The 13,130-nt window shown below is 44.0% G+C and overlaps 1 long non-coding RNA gene across 1 annotated transcript; it reads right to left on the bottom strand.

The window, feature by feature from the left end:
- Window positions 1-214: 214 nt before the first annotated feature.
- On the bottom strand, window positions 215-9,527 carry LOC309706804. Its single transcript, XR_014276802.1, has 3 exons — window positions 8,472-9,527; window positions 2,412-2,466; window positions 215-2,344 (listed from the first exon to the last, which is right to left on the bottom strand). It is a non-coding gene; the product is annotated as an uncharacterized lncRNA (long non-coding RNA).
- Window positions 9,528-13,130: the final 3,603 nt, after the last annotated feature.

Raw genomic sequence — 13,130 nt, 5'->3', positions numbered from 1 at the left:
ACAATGTAATCTCATCACACTGTAACATTCAGAACATGATTGCCTAAAGTGATAGATGTGATGACATAACAAGGATATTATGCCACGTTACAGCAAAGATTGTTAGGTGAGGCATTTCGGAGTCTAAAGACTAAATTTAAATATTATGGGACATTGACTGTATAGTGACTTGTTTCTTACAACTGCCACTTGTATAAACTCTGATAGTGGATTTTTATTTATAATTTTGGTACCACAGGATCTGCTACCTGCAGCTTCCATCAGAAGGCTCAAACAGTTTGTGTGCTGGTCGACAGAGCAGCAGTAACAGGCTTGTCTGGTTTCCTCTGGGTCTACCTTCTCAGAGATTTGACATTAATTAGGCTAGCTGATACTAATTGCCATCATCTGTTGTCTGCTAAAGAAGATCTCTTGATGTTTGCCAGGCTACTCTGGCCTTTTAAGAACTACAGTCTGCTGTCGCTGTTGGTGGGAGTAAGCGACAAGTGAAAGAATCACTGGGGGGGAGGTTTGCCTATATCATAAAATGAATGAGGGGATACTGTAAGGTTGGAAAAATTAGTCTTACTCTGTTACTGTCAGTCTTTGTATCAGTGTGCTGCTCATTTATATGTTGTGGATCAGAAACTGCTCAAACTTCTTTTTTTTTTTCTTTTTTTTTTTTTTAATTTTAATTTATATTTAGTTTTGCATGTTATAAGCAGACAGTGAAGTTAAGATGACAAACACTGGACATGCTAAAAAGTCTGTTCCTCATTGCATCAATGCTTGGCTGTTTGTGTGTAGCCAGGAGCCTTACGATGAAGCATATCTTGCCTTTGGCTTCAGCTGCACAATGGTGGTGCCAAGGTAGGTATCCCTGACAGAATTCATTTCCCCTGCACTCTGGGCTATCCAAATCACGGACAAACAGTATCTCTTGATTTTTAGTTCACAAAAACATATAAAGACTAACCGCTCCGGAAATTCTGGAGATGTTTGCTCTTTATACAGTAAAGTTACAGTGGGATACAAATAATATCTGGCTGATGCTGGCACAATCTGTTCCCCCGTCCAAATTACAGACAAACCGTATCCCACAGTCGTCTGTTTTTAAACCCATTTTGCACAGAGGCATTTTTATTCATATATTTATTTTTAAAGTTAATGATAGCAACGTTGAGTATTGTTAAATAGGGGGGGCAAAACAACTACACGTAAAATAATTGCACCATAAAGATTGTTTTTCTGTTATTGGCTTTGTCAAGGCTACATACACGGGTATGAAAATGGAGATTTTCCGTTTGGGGGGACCCTCTCTGAAAAGTTTGCTTTTCTGGAAAGCCAGCTAATTTTGTGTTGCTTTTCAAGTGCCTTCATCTCAAATGTTAATAACTAAAGACGGTATTTTGGATTTTGTCTCACTGACTCTCTTGGTTAGAGTTGGTCAAAAAGGAGACTGAAAATTTGACATTAGTCTGAGTGATTCATAAGTCACAGCGCTGTGAAATATGGTTGGTGTAGACTCACAACTTAAGAATGGACAAAATGCATACAGTGTACATAAATTTAATTTTTAAAAAAAATGAATTTGGTCGGGATTTGGATTTTGAAAGTGTTTGTGTTGAATGTAGAAGTTCACTGTGAGGCCTGTTTTTCTAAATGGAGGAACAGTAACTGTGTGTCTATCTACGTGGTTTTAAAAAAACAAAAAACAAACAAAACTGCTGAGCAAGATTAACAGCAAGAGAATTTTGTCCATATGCGCCATTGTAGAAATTAATCTCATGTAAACAATAAGGTGGCGCCCAGTGTGACATCAAAAAAGGCACAAACTTTTGATGTTGCGTGACTAAATCTCTATATCCCTTGTCCACAGGTAAACGCAAAAACAGAGTCCTCAAATCTCCACCCTGGCACGAGTTTTTAAAAATCTGTTTTCGATTGTCCGAAATGCTGTTTACGTGTGGACGAAAAGCCCTAAATGCATAGAAAAGCTGCGTTTTCAAAAATGCCCGTGTAGATGTAGCATAAGTTTATTTTATTGCTACCTGTAATTTATTGCAATTTACTTCAATCGTTTAAATAAAAGGTGAAGTGTGAAATAAAACAAATGGGTGTGTGTGTGGTTGGAGGATGTGTTTGTGCCGGGGAGGGTGGGGGTGAACAAAGGGGGGCCTAGCAAAAAAAGTTTGGGAACCACTGCATTAACCAGCACTGTAAAAACTGTCTATCACCCTCACTATCAACATCCAATCAACACTGTCTTTTGTCTGTCTAGTTAAATATGTACCTTTTACTCTCCATGGCCAGTCAGAGTCTCCATAGTTGCACGTTATGTCTTCCCCCGGCTTGATGTCTGTTACTGCAAATAAACAGAGATGAGGCTGTCCATTCATAGTAATGGTCTTTATTTTGCTGTTTGGACTCACATGATCATCATTAACAAGTCTGGCCAAGGAGTCATCCTCTCTGGCTGTATAAGTGCTGAAACAAAAAAAATTGCAAGACATAAAATGACAAACTTTATGAACAGGCAGAATAAATTCGATTACATTTTTAATTATATGGATTTTCAACAAACTAGCAGTTTGTCTTAATGTGGTCGTCATAACATTTGCAAAAAGTATGCTTTGCATAAATTACTCTAATTTACATACCATAATTGTTTTCCATTTTATTGAAATTCGAACAGAAAGACCTTCAAGGCATCATGGTACAATCTTACGGTGCATACACACCGAACGCGATAGAAGCGACCAGAGCTTCACGTTTACATGTAAAGTCAATGGAGGAGCGCGATGAAGCGCGAACTGGGGTCTCGCGAAACTTCAGAAGCAGATTGGCGTCGTGAAAACGCTTTTTTGCCTGATTCACGCGAACAATTAGCGGGACGAAAATACGCACTGCAGTTTGTGTGGTGCATTTTGTGCATTCACGTCTACTGCTCGAGTTGGAAAAATCTGAACTCCAGCTTTAAGTCACGCCGCAACAACCAAATTGGTCGCACTCTAGAGCCCTGTACTATATAGGAACATAGTGAAGACCAATTATTTAAGAGAATAAAGAGAGGTTAGTTTATTTTGGAGGCAAGCTGCATTTATTAACCCTCTGAATCTGTTCAAAAACACCACCCTTTCAGCTTGTTCGTGGCCACAAGTGGCCACCTACAGATTAGGTCTGTAATTTTTTATTAATTTTGTTTTGTTGCCATTTTTTTTTGCATAAAGCTTTTAAGTAACTTCAGTTTTTTTTACATGATTTTTTAGACTAGCATCAGGGCTGTTCATCAAAATCAAAATTTCATTAAAATTCTGAAATTTAACCCTTTAAATACCAGTTAGAGCACATAATCATAACAACTCATAAATAGAGAAAATCATAAAATCCCAGTTTTTTTTCTAAATAATACATGCCATCTGATTTATTTGCTAACCACGATGAAGGTTAGATGCATAGCAATAATTAACACCATCAATGACATTTATGCAACATTGTTTTTTTCTGCAGTGGCAGAAAAACATAAAAAAAACCTTTCAGACTGTTCGTGGCCAAAAGTGGCCACCCCTTGTTTACATTTACAAAATGCTATAAATGTCCAGTTTTTTTTACATGATTTTTTAGATTAGCATCAGGGCTGTTCATGAAAATCAAAATTTCAATCAAATTCATAATTTTAACCCTTTAAATACCAGTTAAATCACATAATTGTAATGATTTACATAGGGATAAAAGCATAAAATCCCCATTTTTTTCTAAATAATACATGCAAACTGATTTATTTTCTAACCATGATGGAGGTTAGATGCATAGCAATAATTAAAAGTATCAATGAGTTTTATGCATCTTTATTTTTTTGTGCAGTGAGAGAAAAACAAAAAAAAAATCCCTCTCAGCTTGTTCGTGGCCAAAAATGGCCACCCCCTGTTTACATTTACAAAATGCTATAAAATTCATATATATTAAAACATTTTTCTACTTTCATTGACTTGATTTTTTAAATTAGCACCGCTTCTAGTCATAAAAACCAAAATATAATTCAAATTCTGATATTATACCCTTTGAATACCAGTCAGGTTATGTATTATTATAGTAAAAATAGTAATAAAGTTCACATCTTTTAGCATATAAATGGTGAAACCTAATATGTTTTTTTATCATCATTGCAGGTCAGTAACAGTAACTGTTACAATGATTTATTTTTACTTTATTTATTTATGTATTTATTCTTTCTTTTGTTTGGGGGGGGGAGGAGGAGATGAATGGCCAAAAGCAATGTCACACATGGTGTGTTAGTGGCCAGTGAGGCAATTTAGTGACCAAATAAAAGAGCTCAATATTGAGCCGGAGAACGCAATTTCATTGTTCTTTGACAATGACAATAAAAATAAATACTTGAATACGATCCGTGTCCTCAGCCAGGGAGCGATAATCCTTCGTGCCCGGAAGCGGAGAGTTGGCGAGGCCGGCTCTCACGAACGCCGGCAGCTGTCTGAGGAAAATGTGGGCGAAGAGAAATCCCCCGTCGTCCGGTCCGAGAAAGGACAGCATGTGCGCCATCAGTTCGAGAGCCGTACCACCACCCAGGCCTGAGAGGGAGAGGAGCTTCTCGGCTCGCTCTGCGTCGGTGAGGGTATAGCACCGAAGAAGAAGCTCCTTAGGAGTGGCGTACTCGGGTGGGTGGGTCCCGGAGGAGCGTCAACGCACGACGGGTTGCTAGCGGGTCGAAAAAAGCCACCACGTGGTGATATTTCGTGTCGTCAGCCGAGATGTCACGAAGGGAGAACTGGGCCTCCACGTGCACGAACCATGACGGGGGATTGTGAAGCCAAAAGTCCGGTGTTCTGACAAGGTAGGACGTTTGCGACACAGCAAACGTAGCTGCAGCCGGAGGCAGAGGGCTGGCGCTGCTAATGCATCCAGAGCGGAGTCTGCGCCACCATCGGACTGCAGCATGTTCGAGTCAGGGGTCACCAATGTGGAGGTAAACGCAGACGACACGAGAGCTCTCAATAAACACTGCTCGTTTATTGCTCATCACCACAGAACTCAACACTTTCACTCCAAAACACAACAACAACACTTCCTGAGAACTGGGTGTGAGTGGAGCCCTCCAGTGGTCTGGAGTGGAGTGGAGTGAGTGGAGCCCTCCAATCATTGGGGGGGGGGGCTCCACCTCCATGCCCCCCAACCCCAATCCTCCCCCAAAGAAGAGGATTCGGGCACTGGCTAGAACTCATCAGTGGTGATGCAGTCAGCCTCTTTGAAGATTGTCCCCTCATCTTCTGGAGAGGAGGTTTCTTCATCTTGGGCAGATGTATTTTCTTCAAGGACAGATGACTGCTGCTGTCCTTGCTCTCTGACCAGATCATATAGGCAGTGCTTGAAGCAGTGATGACCTTCTTGCCATATTGCCAGAATAAATGATCTGGAAGCTGTTAGGCTTACTTACAGCAGTAGCTCTGTCTGCACCTGCAGAAACTCCAGGACACGTTTACAAACAGTGTTTGTTGTTTGCGCTCCAGCTGCAGCTGCAGGTTTGAACTCTGCAAAATGTCCTGTGATTGGGGTTTTTTTTGTTTTTGTTTTTATTTCTAGAGTTAATATTTTGGGTATGGTATCTTTTGATGAAAAATACAAGAGTAAAAGTGCTTTTAGCATGTGCTTCAAAGCTAAGTGACTGGGAACCTCAAAGCTCAATATCCTGCATCCACAGAAATTCACTGCAGCCTATGTAATGTTTGAATTTATTCCAGTCTATCTTGCAAATACATGTTTGTACTGCAATGTCATGCATAAACACAAACTATTAGATCCTTAAGATCAAACCTATGTCAAAATTGTTTCATTATTTTGGTCCATTGGAGTGTGGTAGGCCATCAAAGGCTGCTACTAGAAACTCAGAATATTACATGAAATTGCTTGCTTGGCCAAAAATGGGTAAATGATGTCATTTGGTAAAAAACATTAAAAACTACAATTTTCATGTGTTGACTTTAGAATGAAAGCAATTTTACCTAAATTGCATGATATAGTACTGTCAGTAACAAGGAATCAAAAAAGGTGGTTATAATGGGTTTCAATTGGCCACAAATGGCCACGATAGAACCAAGAGGAACTATTCAGTGTATAGTGAATATTATTGACATTATTAAGGAGCTGATGTTGAAAATTAAAAAATCTGACAAAAATACACACCTTTGGGAAGTTTCATTCCACTGGCATTAACAGAACAAAAATGGGCCATGAACTTCTCCTTCACCGGGACAACCTCTCTGGAGGAGTTGTTGGCTGCTATACGACCCAGGCCTGGCAACGGCTCCACCACAGCAGGTGCCACACCCCTCACAGCAGGTGCCCCTCTCTCGTCCAAACAGCGCAGAATAGTGGAGAACATACGTCGCCTTCACACACTTCTCTGCAACTTCAGGACTGAGCTCCATGGAGTGCCATTACAACCTCCACTGTGAGGAGAGGATACTGAAGACACACTCCACTACCAGCCAGGCCCTGGAGAGGCGCTAGTTGAAGATCCTCTTCTTTAATGGAAGGAGGCGTCCAGGGAAAAGCCTCATGAGCTCCCGCCACAGCGGGAATGCTTCATCAGCCACAAAGACATGGGGCTAGGCCCCACTGTGTGCTCCACCATGTATAGGCTGGTCAGGAGGCAGATGGAGAGTCCCAGCCCGAAGAGCCTGACCAAAGGTGCAGTTGACCAGAATACCATCGTCGCTGGTCCTCCCATACCCCCCAACATCAATGACGCACGCGGAAGCGATACCCTGCATCCACAACCGAAAGGAGAACAATGGAAAAAGTTCCCTTGTAGTTGTGGAACATGGATCCTGAGTTGGGGGTGCCTTCGCCTGGACGTGCTTCCCATCCAGAGCTCCACAGCAGAGAGGGAAGTTCCAGCGCTCCTGGAATCCCTCTGCAATGGATCGCCAGTCTGCAGTTGAAGGCATAGCCATGAAATCATCCACTAGACAGTCCCAGATGGCCGTCGCTACCTGGGGGATGATCTGGCTCACTGTGGACACACCAACTCTGAAACAGGACGCAATGGTCATAAAATAAAAAAAAAGGCCTTACCCAGCTAAGGAGGATATTATCACCTATCTCGTGCCCGGAGAGTTAGAGAGAATGCCTTTGGGATCCCTGCTGCACAGTTTCAGGTAAAAAAAAAAAAAAAATCAGGTATTACAAATGAATAGGGGAGACAAAATTAGTGTAGTGTAAATGTAAATGCGTTCATCCCATTTTGTCTGATGAAAATAACTACATATACACGTACTTCTGTTATTCTGGGGGATTATTTGCGATGTGCCCCTCCCCTCACAGCAGGTGCCACACCCCTCACAGCAGGTGCCCCTTTCTACCAAACAGCGCAGAAAATTATGGAGAACACACGTCGCCTTCACACACTTCTCCGCAACTTCAGGACGGAGCTCCATGGAGCGCCGATACAACCTCCACTGTGAGGAGAGGATACTGAAGACACACTCCACTACCAGCCAGACCCTGGAGAGGCGATAGTTGAAGATCCTCTTCTTTAATGGAAGGAGGCGTCCAGGGAAAAGCCTCATGAGCTCCCGCCACAGCGGGAATGCTTCATTAGCCACAAAGACATGGGGCTGGGCTCCACAGTCTTCTCCACCAGGTAGAGGCTGACGCGGGACAGCAGCTCCTCAAACTGGGCGAGGGACAGACGGTGGTACAGCTGAAAGCGTCATCCAGACGCAGCTCCTGGAGCAAGTGGTGAAACTCACCAAACTGCTCACGCTTCTGGAGGACCTGGAGGAGCTGATGGACCCAGGTATGGCGAGGACGTCCTTTACGCCGCTGCTCTGCTCTCCACAGTAAATAGAGAAGGGAGACTCTCTCTTCAAACGCTAGATTGATAGCTGCCATCAAAAATTGCATATTTTAAAGTGCGACCAGTTTGCCTTGGACACGCTTCGAGGTGCGACTGTGCAAGCGAGGTGCGCTTTTTGGTCGCTTCTATCGCATTCAGTGTGTATGCACCGTTAGTCTTCCATGTTCCTTCTTGCTTATGACATCTCCACAATATTTCACAAGGTAGCCACCTACTAAACACTCCTTGACCTTATAAAAAAATAGGAAATGTCAACATTAATCTACCACAGTGGTTAAACTTATGAGTATACCAAAAATCTTCAAGTATCTTAGTATCTCACCTTTGAATAAATTGATTAATTTGACCTCAAATCCATCTTTGTCCCTACCCAAAAATGAAAAAATGTGCAACTTTGGGTTTAATCTTCACTCTTGGTTGCCTCGTTGCAATACACTGTACAATTGCTGTAATATTTCAGGAACGTAGTTTACAGTGAAAACTGATCTTTTACAGGAGGTGCTTTTAATCCTCTGGAGTCAAGGGTATAATTAGCAGTTTCTGACTACTCTTTGATTTTACCTCTATAATTCTGGTCCCTGAGTGCTGTAATTCTTTTTTTGACATGGAACTTAACTGCTTTCCATGTCCTTTGTCCAAGTTCTTTTGGTGAAGCTTCAATAAACTCAATACAGTCTGACTTGCCAGGAACTCTGCCACCTTCTGTGAATCTTTTTCAAGTGTTTTTGGGGGTTTGTTTGCTTCCCCCCCCTACAGCACGAGTCTCTTCTGCAGACCAGCTTCTCTTCTATGAAGCTCCTGAGAACAAACAAAAGTATTAATAGATCTGTTATCATTTTAATTGAAGGGGCCTCTATGGCACTCAAGTACTCTGCACAACATTGCAAACAGTAAAATACAGAAACCAGAAACATAACTGGTTAAAATGGGACACTGCTGTTACATTTGTGGATTGAAAGCAAATTTAAACTGATGAGTCTTGAGTGAGGATTTGAAAAGAGAAAGTGAAGTCATATTTCTGATGTTAGTGATTTCCAGAACATAGTAGTGAGATGGGTGTGAGGGACAGACAAGCGAATAGGAAACCAAACAAGTGAAAATACAACATGCGAGCAAGTAAAATAAAAAGTAACAACCATTTATTTTTGCCATTTCAGAGGATATATTGTACTGAATGTTGTAAAAGCCTCAAAAGTGACAAACGTTCCTGTATGGCAGGGGTGTCAAACTCCAGTCCTCGAGGGCCAGCATCCTGCTTGTTTTTGAGTTATCCCTGCCCTACCTGCTGCTGATTACCTGGTTCAGGAGTGCTTTACCAATAAGAAGCTACAAGGGCAGGCTTGTTAAAGCCTGGAGTTCGACACCTGTGCTGTATGGTGTTATACAAATGTTGTAATTATTCAAACACACGTCCAAATGAACCTTCAATATCAAACTTTGGGATTTTGTGATGCATTTGCAGACATTTAGCACAGCTTTCAGTGGCTCGTTTTGGAGTGTTACCCCTTCAGTAGCTTTTCACTCCCGCTTCGTCCGCCATTGTTGTCTCTTTATAATAGAGCATGCCCTGGAATGATGAAAGTTGGAGGCATGGGTACCCTCCATCTGCGGGGATGAAATGCACCGACCCAGGCCAGCCCACGTACGTGTCAATAAAGTGGCCCTGATGGTCACAAACCACCTGCAAAAGATGATAGATAGTAACAAGAAACTGTTTCCATAGCACTGATCACCGCTCCAATCAGATCACCGCTCCATCCTGCTCCTGCCCGCCTACAGGCAGAAGCTGAAACAGGAAGCTCCAACCCGGAGGGCGGTGCACTGTTGGACGGACCAATCGGAGTCTGCGCTGCGGGACTGTTTTGATCACGCGGACTGGGAAATGTTTCACGTGGCTGCTAGGGACATTGACGAGTACACAGACTCAGTCTGCGGATTTATCAGGAAATGCGTGGAAGATGTCGTCCCATCCAGAACAGTTAAATCCTTCCCAAATCAAAAACCCTGGATTAACGGAGATGTTCGCGCGGCACGGAGCACCGCCTTTGCCTCCGCGAACACATTGGACTACAAACACGCACATTACCAACTCCGGAAGACGATCAAAGCAGCCAAACGTGAGTACAGGGACAGGGTGGAGCAACAGTTTGACAACCCTCGGAGTATGTGGCAGGGACTAAACACGATCACAGACTTTAGAGGGAAAACCAGCACACCGCAGACCACGGCCTCTCTGTGTGAGGATCTAAACGTATTCTACGCTAGATTCGACACAGCGAACACCATGAGACCAGACAGTGTGCGCACCGCGGATGACGTCAGTGCGCACACTGTGTCTGAGGAGGATGTGCGGAAGTGCTTCAGGAAGGTGAACGCACGCAAAGCTACTGGTCCGGACGGGATTCCCGGCCGCGTCCTCAAGTCATGCGCGGCTCAGCTGGCTGGAGTGTTCACGCACATCTTCAACCTTTCCCTCTCTCTGTCTGTAGTCCCAGCCTGCTTCAAAATGGCCACCATCGTCCCTGTACCCAAATCCTCCACCATCTCCTCATTGAACGACTGGCGACCTGTAGCCCTGACCCCCATCGTGAGCAAATGCTTTGAGAAGCTGGTCAGGGACTTCATCTGCTCTGCACTACCCGACTCACTGGACCCTCTACAGTTCGCATACCGCCACAACAGGTCCACTGATGATGCCATAGCCCTGACACTACACACTGCCCTGTCACACCTGGAGAAGAGAGACACGTATGTGAGAATGCTGTTTGTAGATTACAGCTCAGCATTCAATACCATTGTTCCCTCGAAGCTGGACAGGAAACTGCAGGATCTAGGACTGAGCAGCTCCCTCTGCAGCTGGATCCTTAGCTTCCTGTCTGACAGACGCCAAGTGGTCAGACTGGGCAGCATCACCTCATCCCCCATCACACTGAACACTGGTGCTCCACAGGGGTGTGTACTGAGCCCTCTCCTGTACTCACTCTACACCTACGACTGCACAGCCACTAACAACTCCAACATCATTGTGAAGTTTGCGGACGACACTACAGTGGTGGGTCTTATCACCAATGGTGATGAGACGGCTTACAGGGAGGAGGTCAGCGCCCTGACCCACTGGTGTCAAGACAACCATCTCACCCTCAACGTCGCAAAGACAAAGGAGTTGATAGTGGACTTCCGGAGGTGCAGAGAAGTACACACCCCCATCACCATCAACGGCGCTGCTGTGGAGAGAGTGAGCAGCTTCCGGTTCCTTGGTGTACATCTGGCTGAGGATCTTACGTGGTCAGTACACACAAACAAAACAGTGAAGAAGGCGCAGCAGCGCCTCTTCTTTCTCAGGAGACTGAAAAGATTCGGCATGAGCCCCCGCATCCTCAGGACCTTCTATTGCTGTGCCATTGAGAGCATCCTCACTGGATGCATCACCACCTGGTATGGCAACAGCACCGCCTACAACTGCAAAGCTCTCCAGCGAGTAGTGCGGTGCTCTGAACGGATAATTGGAGGTGAGCTTCCCTCCCTCCAAGACATCTACAGGAAGCGCTGCCTGAGGAAAGCGGGGAGGATCATCAAGGACTCCAGTCACCCCAGCCATAAACTGTTCAGACTACTTCCATCAGGAAGGAGGTTCTGCAGCATCCGGTCCCGTACCAGCAGACTGAGAGACAGCTTCTTCCATCGGGCCATCAGACTGCTGAACACGTCATAGACACCTCACCTCCACTACTGGAACTTTAACATTATGCACTCCATACTGTACAGTAATGCCACTGTTTTGCACATGTCTCAACTCTGTATATTTTATATATTTTATTTATTGTTGACTCTATTTAATTTGTAAAATATGTGTACACACACACACACACACGTAGAAAAATATTTAGTATACACATCCAGAAATGCATATACTATTATATATTGTACATATATTTATTAGTTTCAGATGTAGCCATTCTTGTATTTTGCTTGTTTACATTATTGTATTTTGCACAACTCTGTTCCTTGTGAAGCTTGCACACAAGAATTTCACTCACATGTGCTGTACCAATGTACCTGCACATGTGATGTGACAATAAAAGTGATTTGATTTGATTTGATTTGACCATAAGGGCAGCTTGGAGACTTGATACGGATGTGGCAGCCGTTGATTGCACCCACCGCTTTCAGAAAAGCTTGGTGGCGTGCCAGCACTGCAAACCCACAGGACACTATCTCCATGTCCTTCGGGGTCTTTGGGAGGTGGATGATCTGGTGGTGAATGGCCACCACTTCTTCTGTGACTCGGTGAACAATGTAGTGGACAGTAGAACGAGGCATCCCAAACACTCTTGAGACCACCCTGTAGGATGCTCCACTTGCCAACCAGAAAAGAAACACCAGGGTCTCAATTGTGGCACCCCAACTATGCTGCCGATCCTGTTCAGGAGATTTAGCAACACTGCCAGAGACTCCGTGCTTAGCCAAAAATCAGGCCTCGGATTCTCCTGGTTAAAAAAAAAAAAAGAACTCCAGGACTAGGACACTCATGTTAATCCTGCAGTACTGTGGTCTGGTCTTGTCATTATTATGAATGTTGCTGTTCTTCTTAAAAAAACAAACAATTTAACATGTTAAAACTAGAGATGGACCGATCCGATATTACGTATCGGTATCGGTCCGATACTGACCTAAATTACTGGATCGGATATCGGAGAAAAATAAAAAATGTAATCCGATCCATTAAATATCACGAAAGCACCTCACAAAACTTGCAACACGCCGTAACTCACCTCAGAACGTTAGCACGTCGGAGCAGTATGCATCACGTGATAGAGCGGCTGTGGCATGCGGGACCTGTCGGTGGTCTGGATAGCATGTGGAGCTTCGCTAGCAACCCGGCATTTCATCTCCGACAAAGTTATCCCGAGAGAAGTAAAGCAAGTGTGTAAGTCCATCTCTGAATGTTTGTAAAGCATTCCTGCGTTAAGCTTAACAAGCGACTGCCTCTCCTGCTGCTACTTCAATCATGAAACTGCTTAACGATCAGCTGATCTGCTTTTTTGTCGCGAGTCCGTGTCTCTAGTTTGCTTTTGGCCCACTTTGCACCAGAAAGAGGAAACCAGCGGCTGAACAACAGCAGCACGTTTAAGCTTGATCAGCTGTTGTTAGAATTTATTTAATATTACTTTCTACTCGAGGATCTTTTTCTACGTAGCTGACGCTGGTAACTGTGCAGGGGCGGATCTAGCAAAGTTTAGCCAGGGGGGCCGATAGGGCATTAACAGGGAAAAGG

Source organism: Aulonocara stuartgranti (assembly GCF_965226115.1).
Source record: "Aulonocara stuartgranti genome assembly, chromosome: 5".
In the NCBI taxonomy this organism is placed as follows: domain Eukaryota; kingdom Metazoa; phylum Chordata; class Actinopteri; order Cichliformes; family Cichlidae; genus Aulonocara; species Aulonocara stuartgranti.
Note: the sequence above shows the minus strand (reverse complement) of the source record. Positions and strands in the feature narration are given on the sequence as shown.